Here is an 18,073-nt window from a genome sequence, read left to right as displayed (position 1 = left end):
AAGAAATTGCTAATTGCCTACTCAACACCTATTTTCATTTCTGATCTGGTATTTAAAAAAAATTTTTTTTAGCTAAGCATACTACCACCTGCAATTTTTAAAAAAATACATTTTCTAGCCTCCCTTGCAGCAAGGAGTGGCCATATGAAAAGTTTCTGGCCAATGAAATATAATTGCAAGTGTTGTATTGGATTTTCAGTAGATGCCTTAAAGATGCTGATGTGGCTGACAGATGCACTCCTTTGTCCCTTTTCCTTTGTCCTGGAATCCAGGTATAATGATGTGGTAGGTGAGATTATTAATTTCAGTTATTCACTCCATTCCTCAATTGAATTGGACAATCCACCCTTTATGGTACTTGGAGTGTGTTTCCCTGTACCTTGACTTTAGGCTTGGCCATCTTTCTTTTTCTTTCCTTTTTTGTTTTGTTTTGTTTTTAACTTTAAACAATTTTTTATTACACAAAGGTTGTCACATAATTGTATATTTCTCTACTTTGTACATAATTATTCTCACTCTCCACAGAAAGGCTGCTTAACTTCTCATCTGGTGGTGGCAAGCACTAAAATCCTGATTTTAACAGAATAGTAGTAAAAATGCCTCAGTTATTTAAGTTGAAGGCAGTACATTGGTACATGACTCTTGTACCCAATATCAGGAATGTACAAATGTCTTTTTATTCAAAAATATAAAATAAAGTATTGATAGGCATGGACAATGACAGCAGTAAACCATTATATATTTTGTCAACTGAAATCAGTAACTGATGGTTATAATGATTTCTTAAACATCAGCCGGCCTTTTCTTCATTTTCTTCAACTGACTTCTCTGAAGTTATTGGTGAGGAACACTGCCTTGGACTTCCTGTCACAGTTCATCAATAAAGGTAAAGCACTATTCTAGGGGTTACAACATGCCCGCTCCCATACCACATCCCATTCCACCCATTGCACCCATTCCAGGGTCCTTCTCTTCTTTAGGAATTTCTGTGACTACAACTTCTGCTTTAGTTAACAGAGAGGCCACACCAGCAGCATCCAATAAAGCAGTTCTCCAACCCTTCTTGGGTCAATAATTCCTTTTCCCACCATATTCACAAAATCTCCAACCCTAGTAGCATCATAACCAACTTCTGAGGAATGTTGCATAATTTTCTCAACTATCAAAGATCCTTCAACACCTGCATTCTTAGCAATGGTCATTGCTGGAATTTTGAGTGTTGTTTTAATTGTTTATATACCAATTATTTTATCTTCATTAGCTGGAGTCAATGAGTCCAAGGCTGGAATGCACCAAAGCAGGGCACAACCCCCTCCCAAAACAATGCCTTCTTCAACAGCAGCTCTTGTAGCATTAAGGGCATCTGTAACTCTGTCTTTCTTTTCATTCGCTTCAACATCACTTATCCCACCAACCTTTAGCATAGCTATTCCATCTGAAAGTTCTGCCAGTCATTCAGTTTTTCCTTTTCATATTCACTAGTTGTGACATCTAACTGCTCAATGATTTCTTGAATATGTTTTTCAATTTGAGCCTTGTCACCTTTTCCTTTTAAGAGCATGGCATCATCTTTGGTCACAATGACCTCTCCAACTTTTTCTAAGTCATGAGGCTGAACATCTTCAAGATTTAGGATCAACCCCTCTTCTCCAAACACTGCACCAACAGTAGTAATAGCCATATCTTTGAGCTGGTTCTTTGTCACCAAACCCTGGAGCTTTGACTGCCACAACCTGAAAATCAATCTTTAGGCTATTCAAGACAAGTGTACTTAGAGCTTCTGCACCAACATCTTCAGTGATTATGACCAAAGGCTTACGGTAAGCATTGGCACTTTCAAGAGCAGGTACAATGGACTGGACACCAGAAATTTTCTTTTCACTCAACAGAACATATGCCTCCTGGAATTCACATTTCTGACCTTTTGATGTATTAATAAAGTATGGAGAAACATAGCCTTGATCAAACTTCAAGCTTTCAATAATTTCTAATTCATCATTCAGTGTTTTCCCATCCTTTACTGTTATGACACCCTTTCTTCCCACCTTTTTCACTGCATCAGAGAGGATATGGCCAATTTCTTTTTCTCCGCTTGTAGAAATTGTAGCAACCTGCGCAATTTCTTCAGGGGTGGTCACAGGTTTAGACTGCTCAGCTGTTACAGCATCAACAGCTAACATCACACCTCTCCTGATTTCCACTGGATTAGCACCTTTGCTAATCTTCTCAAAGCCTTCCTTGGCAATAGAGCATGCCAGTACAGTAGCAGTGGTAGGGCCATCCCCAGCCTCTTCATTTGTGTTATTGGCGACTTCTTGAACAAGTTTAGCTTCAATATTTTTATATTTATTCTTTAAGTCAATTGACTTTGCAACAGTCACACCATCTTTTGTTACTTTGGGACTTCCCCAGCTCTGCTCAATAATCACTGTTCTTCCCTTTGGCCCCATTGTAATGGCTACAGCATCGGCTAAAAGGTCCATACCTTGAAGCATTAAGGCTCAGGCATCTGCACTGAATTTTACATCTTTGGCATAAGCTCAAGTGAGATGAGGAGCCAATACCCTGGACAATGGTCGTATCTAAAGACTGTGGGGAACCGAAGCATTTCTGTGAGGTGGTGGCAGGGCATGCCTGGGGAGTGGCAAGGCAGGTCGGCGGTGAGTGAGGCCTTTTTTTTTTAAGACTTAGTTTCGCTCTTGTTGCCCGGGCTGGAGTCCAGTGGCGCGATCTCGGCTTGCTGCAACCTCTGCCTCCCAGGTTCAAGCAATTCTCCTGCCTCAGCCTCCTGAGTAGCTGGGACTACAGGCGCACGCCACCACACCTGGCTGAGTGACCATCTTTCTTACTTTGGCCAGTGGGACGTTATTGAACATAATGTGAACAGGGGGTTAGAAAGTACTCCCATGATTTGGTTTGCCCAGGTATGCTTCTGCCAATAGCCTAGATAGCTGCTGGTCCAAGATAAATGTGGAGAAATATGATGCAGACCTAAACGTCAACAGGTAGCTAAGTTCAGCCAATCTGCAGCCTGAAGCAGACCTGTAGGTAGGAGACAAAAAAAAAATGCCCATTGTTGTAAGCTACTGAGTTTTGGGCTGGTTTGTTACTCAGGATTATTGCAGCAAAAGTTAGCTAACATGATGGTTGATGATGATTGGAGCCCCAGCAGCCTACTTAGGTCATATGGTGGCCTTAAAAGTGGAAGCCAAGCCGTAAGAATCACAGAGCAGAAACATAGAATAACCCGTAGTCCCTTGACATCATGAAGCTGCCACACCACCCCAAAGTATTAAATTTGCACTTCCTTTTTAAGAGAGAATAAATCCCTATATGATTAAGCTGCTATAGTAAGAGTCATCTCTTGTTATTACCTGTCAAATGATGATTTGTATCAATTCACTCAAAAAAGAAAACACTTTTTTTCATATTAAGAGAAACATTGAACACACACGGTATCAACATTTAAATGTAAAATAGAAGGCAGAAAAGGATCATCATGCTTACAATAAGCCACTTAACTAGGAACTCATTTAGCATAGCTAAAAAGAATGGAACAATAGCCATTGTGGTCTAGCCAAGGTGTCAGGGTTGCAGGTGAGCAAAATTCACTCAAGCAGCCTATTTTAAGTGGCAGGGAGCACAGGGCATTTTAAAGATATCTGAAAAAATCTCAAACACATCCAAGAGCTGATTGGTGACCACCTCAGGACCTTACTCTCAAATGTCCCCAACAATAGCTGTTTCAGAATCCAGTTTCTCCAAGGAGAGAATATAGTTGGCCCAGACTATTTATTCTAAGCAGGCCACTTAAATCATTAGCCAGCACTGGATTGGCTGCTTTGGGATGGGTGTTCATCCCTGGTCCAAACAATTGTGGCTCAGTGAGAAAGAAGATAGAGGAAGAAGCATTGAATGACAGTCATTCTGAAGCTGTGCATGGGACATTTTAAGCCAGGAGGGGAAGTTACATATGGCAGGCAAATTGACTGGCATATCCAAGACACCCGGTAAGCTTTGCTGAGGAAAGAAAGAAAACATTTCCAGGAATTCAAGCCTGGGTAGGATACCATTGTGTTTGTAGGAGTGGTTGGAGGAGAGAGCTAGACAAGAGGCATGATGGAGCCTCTAAGAAAAATGTCCCTACCTCATGGCATCACCCAGGATGACTCCAGATTGAAATCTCAAGAAAAGAGAAAAATTCTGAATTTTCTATAAATTGATATTCTAACAAATTTGCAATGTGTTTCTTCAGTCCTGTCATCATGTTGATAGAACATTTTTATGTGCCTCCCCACCCCAAGATGTTACCATCTCTTTCCTTCCCTCCCCAGGTAAACTTCTTGAGAGATTACTTTATATTCCCCAACTATACTCCCTCACCTCTGTTGAGCTCCTCAGACCAGCTACAATGTGACAAATTTCCCTATCTCTCCACATTGCTGCTTTAACTGGATTGCTAAACACCTTTCATCTGCCAAACTCAGTAAACGCAATTCAGTCTTATTTTATTTCATCTCACTGCAGCTGTGACCAGTCTTGAACTTCTCTCCTGTCCTGATCTTTAGAGCACCAGTCATTTTTGATTCTACCCCTTTTCCTCAAGGCAAGCATTTTTCCTGCTTTGTGGGTCTTCCTTCATTCGTCCTTAAATGTTATCTCTCAGTTTTATTCTTGACTTTGCTAGACTCAACCTGGGTGATCTTATCTAATCCCTCAGCTGTAAATTCAGAGGGATCTCATCTCATCTCTCCCAAATCCAATTCAGCTGCCTACTAGAAAATTCCCATAAATATCTCATGGGTACCCTTTACAATACAGCCGAAACAAAACTCATCATCTTTCCCCCCATATCTGTCCCTCCAACTGGATTCTCAGTCTTATATGACTTAGTTTTCCAAGCCACAAATCCAGGAATTACTGTCAATCCCACATTCAGTCACCAAATCCTCTGTTCTCTACTCTTCCTTCCTACCTCCCCCCATTGCCTTGTTGAAATTCCCACTGCATCCCTCTAGACCACCCCAAGCATCTCCTCTCTTACATTGCTGCATCCTCTCTATCCTTTCTTCCAGATTATCAGCCCTACTAGAGTCAAGGAAATCTTTCTCCATACTGATCTATATAATTATATAATTTCCCTCTTTAAAAATCCTCCAGTGGCCTTATGTCTCCTGAGAGTTAAAAGCTAGACTCCTTAGTAGTATCTTCAAGGCTTTTCAACCTCGAGTCCTATCTACCACTCAACCTTCATCTCCTGCCATTTTCCCACAGATACTCTGGGCTCCAGCTAGTACAAATTCCTTGCTTGATCTTGGCCACTATCTCTTCCATACCCTGCTCCATACTCTGCCATTGTGCAGCCCTCACTCAAGCATTACTTCCTCTCAGTAAGTAAACTGCCAAGCCATGATTCAAGCTCATGATCTTCACCATTAACTATTCTGTCCCCCTGCCCCACCACCACCACCAGCAGAAGGATGGGAAAATAGGGTGGGACAATGTGCTTAAAATGTCTACATCATGGCCAAGCTGATCTCTCCCCAATGCTGACAACTGACCCAGACAGTGGTACATTCTCTCCAGCAGTGATTCTTACCTACCTTGGAGTCAGCCAAAATGCTTCAGTCTGGTTTGGCAGACTCTTCATGTTTGACCTGAGTTTACTCTAGTGAAAGGTTTCAAAAGGAAAAAGTCGAATCTCCTACCTGAGATAAAATGTGGGATTTCCTGTGGATATTACTGATCCATGTAATCTCTCTTCTTACTTTTTTCAGATAACTGTGTGTCAGCCTGTGTGTAGATGTGGTTTATGGAATATATCTAAAAATGTTACCACTTTTCCTGGATACAAGCTCCTGCTTTTAAACAAATCAGTTTATCTCCAGTGTCTGGTAAAGTTGCCATCTGGACCCTCCTGATGCCCACAAATATGGCACTCCATGCTGTAAAAGCAAGAGGCAGATAATTGCTTCTGTATTATAGCAATAAAAACAAAATCCTTTGCAAAACTACTGATCAATTTTCAAATGCAGAATGGTAATAAGAGGAAAGTCTGAAATATTCTCAAGTCCTTAAGTACAGTAATAGATTCAAGGGAAGATTTCAAGTATCATAGGATACTATAACACTTTAAAAACTGCATAAGCATTTCTTAAAACACTTCCTATACTTAGACATACAGTTAGAAAACTGAACTGGACTTAAATATGAAAAAGCTAGACTATAGTATAACAATATATGTGATCTCCATTGAATTACCAAGCCTGCCTTCAAAAAAAAAAAAAAGAAGAGGGCCAGGTATGGTGGCTGTCACCTGAAATCCTAGTGGTTTGAGAGGCCAAGGCAGGAGGATCACTTGAGAAGTTTGAGGCTACAGTGAGCTGTGATCCCGCCTGGGCAACAGAGGCTGTCTCTAAAACAAAACACAAAATAAAGAAGAGACAATAAGTAAACAATAAGAATAAGACATGTGTGCATACAAAGTTAAGAGTCATGCATATGTACATGCCCATTTTCAAAATATATATGTATGGTTCATGACTATATATAGGACACACTGAAACTGAAAGTGCTATGAAGAAATGTTTATCTTAGGGGCTCAAATTCTCTTATATAAAAATTCAAAATAAATTTATCTATGATTCAGTTGGCCTTGGACAAATTCTTTCTGTTCATCTTAATGTCAAAGGATAGGAAGTCACCTCAGATATGGGTGGTGTTCTCAACAACAGAGAGAAAGTGAACAGAGCTTTCCTGGTTCTTGAATTTAGCTTAAGGACTTGCTGCTCTAGGGCAGGGGTCTGCAAACTATATGACCCTTGCAGCCAAATCTGGCTCACTGACAATTTTAAGAAATAAAGTTTTATTGGAATACAGTGCTCCTTATTTACTGGAATGCCCACGCTCCTTCTACCACACCTTGCTGCCTGATCAGTTATTTATTTATTCATCAAATAAATAATTATTGAGGGCTTCAGGAGCATCTTCTGTGTTCTAGATGCTATGCCAGGCACCAAGGACACAAAGATCATTAAAAATAATGGAGACTGACACCAGAGTAAGATCAATTTTTTTTCTTTTTTGAGACAGGGTCTCACTCTGTCACCCAGGCTGATAGCTGACTGCAACCTCGACCTTCTGGGCTCCAGCAATCCTTCCGCTTCAGCCTCCCAAGTAGCTGGTAGCACAGGTGCACACCACTGCACATAGCTAATTTTTGTATTTTTTGTGGATATAGGGTTCCATCACGCTGCCCAGGCTGGTCTTGGAATTCCTAGGCTCAAGCAATCTGCCTGCCTCAGCCTCCCAAAGTGCTGGGATTACAGGCATGAGCCACCATGCCCAGCCAGATAAATTTTAAATAAGATTGATGTGACCCCCACACCTGAAATCCTTATCCAAAATCTAATTAAAAAATTAAGCATAGGCTGGGCACAGTGGCTTATGCCTGTAATCCCAGAACTTTGGGAGGCTGAGGCGGACGAATCACAAGTTCAAGAGATAGAGACCATCCTAGCTAACATGGTGAAACCCTGTCTCTACTAAAAATACAAAAATTAGATGGGCATGGTGCTGCGCGCCTGTAGTCCCAGCTACTCGGGAGGCTGAGGCAGGAGGATCACTTGAACCCGGGAGGCAGAGGCTGCAGTGAGCGGAGATCATGCCACTGCAATCCAGCCTGGTGACAGAGTGAGACTCTGTCTCAAAAAAAAAAAAAATTAAGAATAACAGTATATTTATGAAAGATTATTCTATGATTTTATTTTTCTAAAAGATGTAGTGTTGATTAATTAGACTATAACCTTAAAGTATATGCGTGATATATAGAATGTTGATATGATATCAGAGAAGTTACCTGGCTCATAAAATTTAAGGCAATTTCTCAAGCCAATTTAGTTTTTATCTTTATTATATTTTTAAATTCTGTTAGCCACCATACCAGACATAATTCCGGTGTCACATTGGCATGGAACCCACAGACTGTGATTAGTCACACTCAGTCACTATGCTGTAGTCTCTAACTTGGATGTTATGACTTTTTAATATAATCTTGAGTAATCTTTTTTGCCTAAGTTTTAAAAATTGGAAGTTTACCAACTTGACAGAGCATCTCAAATTTCCAACAGAGCTCTGTTTATTTACGGGATGATTATATTATTATTTCTACTAAATTTTCACAGCCACATGAAGTCTTTTCTAGAAACCTGAAAGTAGTAAAGAAAATAGTATTATAAACATTGCAACTCTAAATAATGTTTTAAATGTACATAGTGAAGAAGATTCCAGTAGAAGTAGTAAATGTTAATCTGTCTGTGCCAGAACAAGTGAATAATGCTAGAACTAATGTGTGATTTCACATAGTTATAAGATTTTGTTTTTGTTTTTGTTTTTTAAAGCCAACTGGAAGTTCAACAGATAAGATATAAAATCTGACGATCCCTGGATCAGCAGTCTCCTAACCCTGATCCTCAAGAGCTGTCTATCTTGAAACTCTGTCAAAAACTTGCAGGAAATCACCTATGCTTTTTGTCATTTTTCGAACTAAGCACATTGACACAGCCATAGTTATAGACAACCCAATGACGTCCCCAACCCCCAGAATAACGCACGTGTTCCAGCATAAAACTGATAAATTAATAATTGATGGACAAAAAAAAAGACTAAAGCAATGGGTGCATCACTCCAAGTTATAATCCTCACAGCAAAAACAGAAGAAAGTATCCCATAAAACCAGTCACAACTATCATGAAAGAATCACGCCTGGAGAGAAAGCAGAAAATGCTATTGGCAAAAGTCCCCTATGACTTCCAATGACAATATGGGGAGTCACATAAAATCAGTGGAATACAATAGGAAAGAGCAATCTGTATTATGAGTGTGTGTGATAGAAGTGACTTCAGCTTAGATTTGAATGAAGCATTGCAAAATATAATCCTACACTTGATATGTATGCCACAGGTATAAAGGAGAAGTGCTGAATGACTTTTGTGCTCCACAAGAAAAGATTGGGGTGTTGTGTTGTAAACTGGAAAATAAGTGTTAACGTCAGGGCTGATGGAACATCAGCCACACAAAAAGCAAAAAAGAATATTCCTATACAGTTAAGAGTCTGCTCCTGCAGGCCCACCCATATACAGCTTTAGTGACAGAGAACAGTCAGTGGTCAAAAGCGTGACCTCTTGGCCATAGTATAATATCAAAGGAGCCAGTGAAAATCCTGGATCAAATCACAGCAAGTGTCTGCCTTCTCAGTTGCTCCAAGAAGAAATGGGCAACAAGAATAGCTCCGGTTTCCCCACACTCGAGTATGATTACAGCCAGAAGTGTGTTTACATAAACTATGGAGACAAAGATGAGCTTATAAAAATGGTGTTTCCATGCCATAAGAAAAGACTTCTTTTATGATTCCAAGTGGCAAGTGTCAGTGATATATTCAGTATCTTAGAAAGGCTAAGCTTTTAACTTCAGGGCTAAAATATCACAGTTGTAAATATCAAAGATAAGTTATCAGAATTTCATAAGGAGGTTGAGCTGCGGTGCAAATGAATCTATCACTGAGTAGAATTTTTTTTCTAACACTTTATTTTCTCCATTCATCACAGAAAGAAGTCAATATCATATTATTGGGCATGTTTAAAAGTCACATTCAAACGCTGTACCAGACCATGAAGAAATTCTTTCCCAGGCCAAATTAATCAAGTACGGGATGAGGGAAGCAAGTAGTATTCTCTTCCAAAATCAAACATTCACCCTTCTGAACTCTGAGTGCAATGCAACTGTCGATCTAACAGACTTTGAGTGAGTGTGGTCTTCAGCAAGAAATTGCTCCATAACTTCTATGTGATAGTGCAATTCCAATATCCAAACCAACTAGCAGAGCTAGATCCTGGCCCTGGGTCCTGAGTGCCTAAAAAGAGTAGGAAGAAAACAGCTAGTCAGATAGCCTGATCTGTTGCTCAAGCTGACAGATATAGATAGCTTAGAAAACAAAAAACAAAAAAAAAAATGTATACTCTTTTCCCTCTTGGTGCTGATCTATTTTATTTATTATCAGTCTTGATTTTAATATCATGCTTTGTAATATTTAAAAATTGTGGTTATTTATTTAACCTAAAGTTGGTAAATTGCTTGGTCGAAATTCCCATGAGTGGTTTAAATTGAAAAACAGAATAAATTGCTGAATAAGCATGTTAAAAAGAAAAACAACTGAAGCACAGCTCTTTTTGCAATCTGAGAGCAAGGCAGTCATGGCTCCGTCTTAATATCCATTGTCTTTTGTATGAGTCCTTGTCTTTGTCTTTTACACTTGCATAGAATCTTCCTAGTTTGAAATTTCAAGAATTCTGCAAGTGTTGCATGAATCTTTAGACCATCCCACTTACACTGAGAGTGGGTGGAGAACATGAGACCCAGGGAAATGAAACAGCCTCTTCTGTGTCAGAGAAGAGAATAAGGAAGAAAAAAAAAGTCCTAACTTTTTTCTGGTTCACTTTTAGTAATGTCATTTTTTACAGTATCTTAGCAATAAGAAAATGTGGACAAATCCCCCTCGAATTATACTTAAGTCAGAGAAGGTAGCAAATGTAGATTTTAATGGGCTATTTTCAGGAAAGCATTTAAAAAGCACAATTATCTAACAAGCAAAACTGATAATTATGTAATTCCACAGCATTTGGCAAGATGATAACTTTTGTTTTAAAGAATGGGTAGGATTTACTTTATGCCTTTGTGCATACAGAACTTTGTGCCCCAGATCTCTAGAGATCTCTAGTGCAGAACAACAAGGTTATCATCAATCAAATGTCTTGCAGAGATAGACACTATTTATCTTAGTCTTTAGGAAAACAGAAGTTGAAGAGTGCAAAGTGAAATTTCTGGTAATGAAAATAGTCAAGATATAGTTTAAAGAATATTTTCCCTGACAAATGAAAGCAAATGACACACAATCAGTGACAGAAGACTTGGTTCCCAGAAGAATGGTACCTCCTACACCTTGAATTTTAAGAAGGTATCACCTTGGTTCTTAGAACCTCAATTATACAGCATCTATTATGTGCTAAGCTCTGCGTTGCTAGCTTTATTCGAATTGTCTTAGTTATTCTGATCTTTGTGTGGAAATTGTTATGCCCATTTCAGAAATGAATCAGATGGAGTGAGTCCCCCAAAGCACACAGCTAATAACAAAGGTAGGTCTGCTTGACATCAAAGTCTACGTTCATTTACTATACCATACTGTTGCAGACTGGAACGCAAGTGTATTCGTTTTTGCTGTGTAATAACCCCAGAACTTAGTGACTTATAATCAAAACCACTTACTTAGGTAATGAGTTGGTGTTAATGATTTAGGCAGGGTTCAGATGGGCAGTTCTTCTTGTCTTGACTGTGTTCACTCATGCACCTGCAGTCAGCTGATAGGTTGGCTGGGGGTTGTCTGGTCTAAGATAGCCTTGGCTAGCAGACTTGCCTCTGCTCCATGCAGTCTCTAGTCATTTAACAGGTGAGCCCAAGCCTGTACACATGGTAGCTGGGCAGTATGCCAAGAGAACAAGCAGCAGTGTGTAAGACCATTTGAGATCTAGGCTCTGAATTCACACAACATCCTTTCCATCACATTCTGTTGTCCAAAGCAAGTCTCAATTCTAGCTCAGATTTAAGTGGAAGATACAGACTTCACTTCTTGAAGAGAGGAACTGCAAACCACATTGCAATTACCTCTGTGATTTTCTTCCTGAAACCCATGGTCTCTCTTTAACCATGAGAAAGCACCAGAGAAACCCAATTTGAGAGATATTCTACAAGGTACCTGCCAGTGCTCTTCAAAAGTGTCAAGGTCATGAAAGACAAAGAAAGCCTGAGGAGCTGTTACAGATTGAAGGGGAAAACCAAGCAGACATGACAACTAATGCAGCATAAGGTTGTGAATTGAATCCTGAAACAGAAGGACACTGATAGAAAGACTGGCTAAATCTAAACCAAGTCTATAGTTTTATTAAAAAATAAAGTGCCCTGGTTTGGATAAATTATAAGGTTACTTTACTCCTGTCTAACCTGAAAGGAATGCTTTCCACATTACATTTTTAAGCATGATATTTGCTGTAGTTTTAATTGATGACATTTATTGAGGTTAAATAAATTCCTGTCTATTCTTAGTTTGCTAAGAGCTTTGCATAATAAATTTATGTTGACTTTTAGTAAATCTTTTTCTTTATCTGCTGGAACAATCATATGGTTTTCATCCCTTGGTATGGTAATAATTAACCATATGTCAATGTATGTAATTGGTTTTCTGGAATTAAAACAATCCTATGTTCTTAGAGTAACCGAACTGGATTATAATTTATTGTGGTTTTCATGCGTTGCTGAATTTGGTTTGATAATATTTTCTTTAGGATGTTTGAATTTCTATTTATGAGTAAAAGTGGTCTATAATTTACCTTACTCATCCTCTCCTTTTATATTAAGTTTTTAATATGTCAAGATCTTTATATCAAATTTATGATAGCCTGCTTCTTAAAATAAACAAAATTATTACATTTTCTTATATTGTTTGGAACAGTAAATTTAAGATTAAAATTAGTTGCTCTTTCTATGTTTTATAAAACTTACCTGTAAAGCTGTCTGGGCCTAGTATTTTCTTGGTGGGAAGATTTCGAACACCTGATTCAATTTATTATGTCACTATAAGACTACTCAGTTCAAGCACTTTGGAAGGCTGAGGAAGGTGGATCACTTGAGGTCAGGAGTTCAAGACCAGCCTGACCAACATGGCAAAACCCCATCTCTACTAAAAATACAAAACTTAGCTGGGCATGATGGTTCACGGCTGTAATCCCAGCTACTCGGGAGGCTGAGGCAGGAGAATCACTTGAACCCTGGAGGCATAGGTTGCAGATCAATGCAAGATCACCCCACCACACTCCAGCCTGGGCAACAGAGGGAGACTTCATCTCAAAACAAAACAAAACAAAACAAACAAACAAAAAAAACTATTCAGATTCTCTGGTTCTTCTAGAGTTGATTTTCACAAGCTATGTGTCTCCAAGAATTCTCTCATTCATCTAAATTTTAAATTTTATTGACGAAAAGTAATTCATAATGTCCTTTTAGTTTCTGTTTAATTTCTGCAGCACAATAATCTATTGATTATTGAGAGTTATATTTTTAATGTCTCACTGTAATAGTAGATTTGCCTACTTTTCCTTACTGATCTGTCCATTTTTACTTTATATATTCTGATATCATGTTATTAGCTGCATACAAGTTTTTTATTTATTTGTTTGTTTGTTTGTTTTTGAGATGGAGTCTCGCACTGTTGCCTGGGCTGGAGTTCAGTGGCGCGATCTCGGCTCACTGCAACCTCTACCTCCCAGGTTCAAGCAATTCTCCTGCCTCAGCCTCCCAAGTAGCTGGAATTACAGGTGCCCACCACCATGCCCAGCTAATTTTTTGTATTTTTAGTAGAGACAGGGTTTCACTATGTTGGTCAGGCTGGTCTCAAACTCCTGACCTCGTGATCCACCTGCCTCGGCCTCCCAAAGTGCTGGAACTACAGACGTGAGCTACTGTGCCTGGCCTAGCTGCATACAAGTTTTATAGGATTGTTTTCCTAGTGAATTATACATTTTGCCATTATATAGTGGCTCCTTTTATCTGTGATAGTGCTTTTAATTTAAAGTGTATTTTTGCCTGATATTAACACACCTATTACAGCTTTCTTTTGATCAATATTTGCTTTTTACTACCCTTGACTTTAAATTTCTCTATGTTCCTATGTTTCAAAGTTTATTGTAAATATCAGACAGCCAGGTTTTGAGATTTTTATTTGATCTGAAAATATTTTAAACTATAAAATACACTGTGTTTCCTCTTATATTTAAATCTATTTCCACTTTCTCATTATGTGTTTTCTACTTGTCCCATTTTAAGTTTATTTTTCCCTCCTTTCTTGCCCTATTTGGATTGATGTCTTCTTTTTTTATTTTTCTTATTCCATTTTCTCTGTACTTGTTTGTGAGTTATGGGCTTTATGCTTACACTTAAAGTTTATACTTTAGTATTTTCAAGTTATCCTTATAACTTGAATATGCATGCATTTTTAACAGCCTAAATTTAATCAATACTTTGCCTTTCTCCTGATTAATATAAAGAATTTAGACTGCTTTAACTCTGATCACCCGCTTTTGGCTTACATTGTTTTCCAGTATTTTAGTTATAGCCTATTGTCCCTATGATTTAGTCAATATTGTTATTTTACACAGTCACATCTAGATAGATAGATAGATAGATAGATAGATAGATAGATAGATAGATAGATAGATATACTAGTATCTTGGTTTACCTTTGTTGGGGTTATAGACCTTTCTGGTTTTTTTTTTTTTGGACCTACTTTCTGAAGTACATCCTTTAGGATTTCCTTCAACAAATGTCTTTTAGTAACAAAGTCATCTGCTTTTGTTTTTCAGAAGTGTCATATTTTATTCTCATTCTTGAATAATAGTTTCACTGGGTAAAATTTTAGGTTGATAGTTTTTCTCCCTCAGTATATTGAATACAAAGATATTAGTATGTCTGTCTGGTGTCTTCTGGCTTCATTGTTGCTACTGAAAAGTCAGTAGTCATTACTAATTGCCATTATTTTAAGATAATTTACTTTCTTTCTCTGACTATAAGATCTATTTTTCTTCAGTGTTCAGTAGTTTCACTATGATGAGTCTAGGCATGAATTTCTTTTTAATTGTCTTGCTTGAGATCCATTGGTCTTCTTAGAGAAGTAAAAGGAAGACGATATCCAGCCAACATACCCCTACACCATGAGCTCTGAGTCAGGGCCATATCCAACCAAAGAAAATTATTATTTCTTGCACATAAATGTTTAATGAGCTGACCCAACTATGAGCTCTTGGGCTGCATCTGCTCAGTGTCTTCTTCTAATTCATCTTCTTAGAAGGAAGATCTTTTTGTAAACACACTAAGACATCGTAATGTTCCAAACTGCTACAGGTGAGTATTCATCAATATGTATAGGGCACACAGCAGTGGTTTAGTGGTTTAGATGTCACTTTACCATTCTCTTTGCCACAAAGAATTTGTATGCAAAACTGGGTCTCTTTAGAAAGAAATAAATATGTATTTTTGACTTTCAGTTAAATTTGGCAAAATTAAGCCTTTTCTATCCCACTCTGTCTTCTGAAGCCAAAAAAAAAATAGTAAGTAAAATAGCTCTGCCTTTGGTGAAACTAGGAAACAATAAATATCAAAATCCTCAATCTAAAAAGATCAGCTGCCAAGTGCAATGAAAGCTGAACCAAAAAGAGGGGAGATACTGGAAAATGACTTATGTCTTTGCAGACCCATAGCAGAAAACAGGGAAATGGTCTGAAAAACTAAACCATTATGCCCTTGCTTAGAGCAGAGGGGGCTGGGACATCCCTGTGCTACACTCTTCACGGAGTGGTTGGGGAGGAAGGGAGCTGACAAGAAGGCTCACAGACCATTATCTTTGTAGGATCTTTGGAGTCAATGTGACAGGGTAAAAATTAGCTCTGCAAGTGCTGATATTCAACAGCTAAAATTGAAGGCAAATGCTAAATCTCTATACATGAGTTTCTAAATGAGCCAAGTAGGCCTGCTGCTCAGCCCCGGCAGAAGTACTTCCTTAGGGCATGGTAAGGTTTGTGAAAAAAATGTTCTAAGCCAGTATCTTCAATGTAAGGTGCATACAGTTTTAGTTCACTTCTCAAATCTCTTAGCCTTGCTCTTCTTTAGCGGGTAGAAACCAGAAAAGAACAGTCTACATTCACAGATGAGCAATAATGAGAAACAAACCACTTTAGGATCTAGCCTAAGTAATATAGAAGAAAAAGAAGAAGAAGCAGATGAAGAATAGGCATCAGAAGCCCACCATGAATTACAGCGAAATTTTGAACAAGTTATTGTCCATCATATCACCAAATTCAAGAATCTATGGTTTTTCTAAAGCAAATGCTCAGGGAAGACATGATGATATAATAGAAAGAAGTAAAGGAGAAGCTGGCAGAACTCAGGAGATATGTGAAAGTGGAAACTAAATTTTTTATAAAAATAAAAGCCATATTAGAAGGAGCAAAACCACGAACAGACATTAATGGAAACATAGTTAAGCATGTGGAATTCTGACAGACTTGAGAAAGAAAGTTAAACCTAAAAATGTTAAACAGTATTAGAAAAACTATAAATAATAAAAGCCATGCATAGGAAATCCATCATGAAAACAGTTTACATCTCTGAAGTGAACTGAGCAAATGAAGCAAGAAGATAATATCCAGAGATATAATGGAAGAAAACGTTCCTATTTTTAAAAAACCTCAAATCTTTAGATTGAAAAAGTTCAGAAAGACTAACACTGAGCCATATCTTGGTAAAGTTACTGGCCCTGAAATGTAAAGAAAGAATGGACATATGAAAGGAAATTAAATGACTCATAATAAAGGGAAGCAAATCAGATAACACTTTCCCACTGCAACATTCTAAGCTCGAGAAAGTGGAACAAAACTTCCAAAGTCTTCAGAGAAAGAAGACATGACCACTTGACAATGTTCACTCCAAATGACATTTACGCATATAGGCAATGACATTTTCAAACATGCAGGATGTCAAGAAATATATTAATAGTATCTATGAGCCCTTCTTGGTGGAGCTACATGGTGATAAATCCAACAACAGGACATGAATGAAAGACTTGTAATAAAAAAACTGATGGAAAACATTTAAACCATTTCAATACAAAGCCAAGGCTAGATAGCCATTCAAAATGTAGATTCTAAAGAATAATTGCCAAAGAGAATGTAAACATTATGAACAATGCATATACTTACTCTGTCTCAGTAACTGGTTTCCATAGACATAGAAATAACACATTTTTGGATCTCACTGTTTAGATGTTTTTTGCTTTGAGTATGTGAGTATGTAATCCTTGTTTTTTTAATCAAAGTATATATCTTTTTGTTGTTGTTGTTGTTTTTGGAAATACTACTTACTTGGTTCCTTCTCATTTTACTGTGAGCCTAGACTTAAGGAAACTGTTCACAAGAATTCAGAGATATTATTTGTGAGTCTACTCTTCACCTAGCAGCAGTAGAATTTCCAATCTAAAGGCAGAGAAAAATAAGTGAATCAGGTTAGCATTCATACCTAGCTTACAGACTTAAAGGAAATTTCTAAATGCAATGCCTGGAACCTAAAAAAATGGCACTGGAATGCAAAACGTGGGAGTAATAAATTTAATTTAAGGCTTAAGAGTTTTCAAATAATTCACCAAATTTCACAGTCCAGTTGGTAATGATCTGAAGGTAAAGCCAGCCTCAGTCATGATTCTTATTTGAGGAGTCCTTTATAGAGCAAGTTCCCAGATCTTAGCTCATTTCATCCTCAAAACAAACATGTAAAGCAGAGAGAGATGTTATTATCACCATTTTACATGTTTAAAAAAAAAATCAGACACTCCAAGTGGTTAAGTGACTTACCCAAGGTTATTCAGCTAAATCAGTCATAACGGCTATGAGAAGTTGAGTGGGAATTTGGGGCTTTAAGAGACACATCTTGAGCCCTCAGCTGAACAATACTGGTTAAATTCCAAGCAAATGTCATCAGATGAAATTTGGTTATCTTTACATCTGGGAAATTGTTAGAGGAAAACATCTGGATCAGACAGGAAATTCCAAGAAAATCCCAAGAGTGTAAGTGTGGGAGTTTATTGTAAACTTCCCAATTCTCAATGAAATTTTTCTTCTTTAAGTGTGTTAGAGACAGAGTCAGTGCATCATAGGAATTGCCCAAAGGAAATCAGCTCAATGGAAAAAAATGTGTTCTAGAGACATAAAATTGATGCTGCTCTGTTAATAGACGCCAATGACTCTTGTGAGACTTAAATCATGGAACATTCAACATGACTCAGGGACATTCCAGGGACCAGCTAGTGAGACTCCCAAGATACCTGCTTTCTGCTCAGCCTACACCACCCAGAGGAAGCTGGCTAATGTGAGTGAGAGGTGCTGAAGTGTTCTAGGTAGTTAGGCCAGGGTAACAAGGAGCT

At 38.1% G+C, this 18,073-nt stretch overlaps 1 pseudogene; it reads right to left on the bottom strand.

Moving 5' to 3' along the window:
- Nucleotides 1-656: 656 nt before the first annotated feature.
- On the bottom strand, nucleotides 657-17,540 carry LOC100438342 (60 kDa heat shock protein, mitochondrial-like; annotated as a pseudogene).
- Between the last annotated feature and the right edge of the window lie 533 nt (nucleotides 17,541-18,073).

The sequence above is a fragment of the Pongo abelii genome, chromosome 2 (genome assembly GCF_028885655.2).
Source record: "Pongo abelii isolate AG06213 chromosome 2, NHGRI_mPonAbe1-v2.0_pri, whole genome shotgun sequence".
In the NCBI taxonomy this organism is placed as follows: Eukaryota; Metazoa; Chordata; class Mammalia; order Primates; family Hominidae; genus Pongo; species Pongo abelii.
This window is presented reverse-complemented; position numbering and strand designations above follow the sequence as displayed.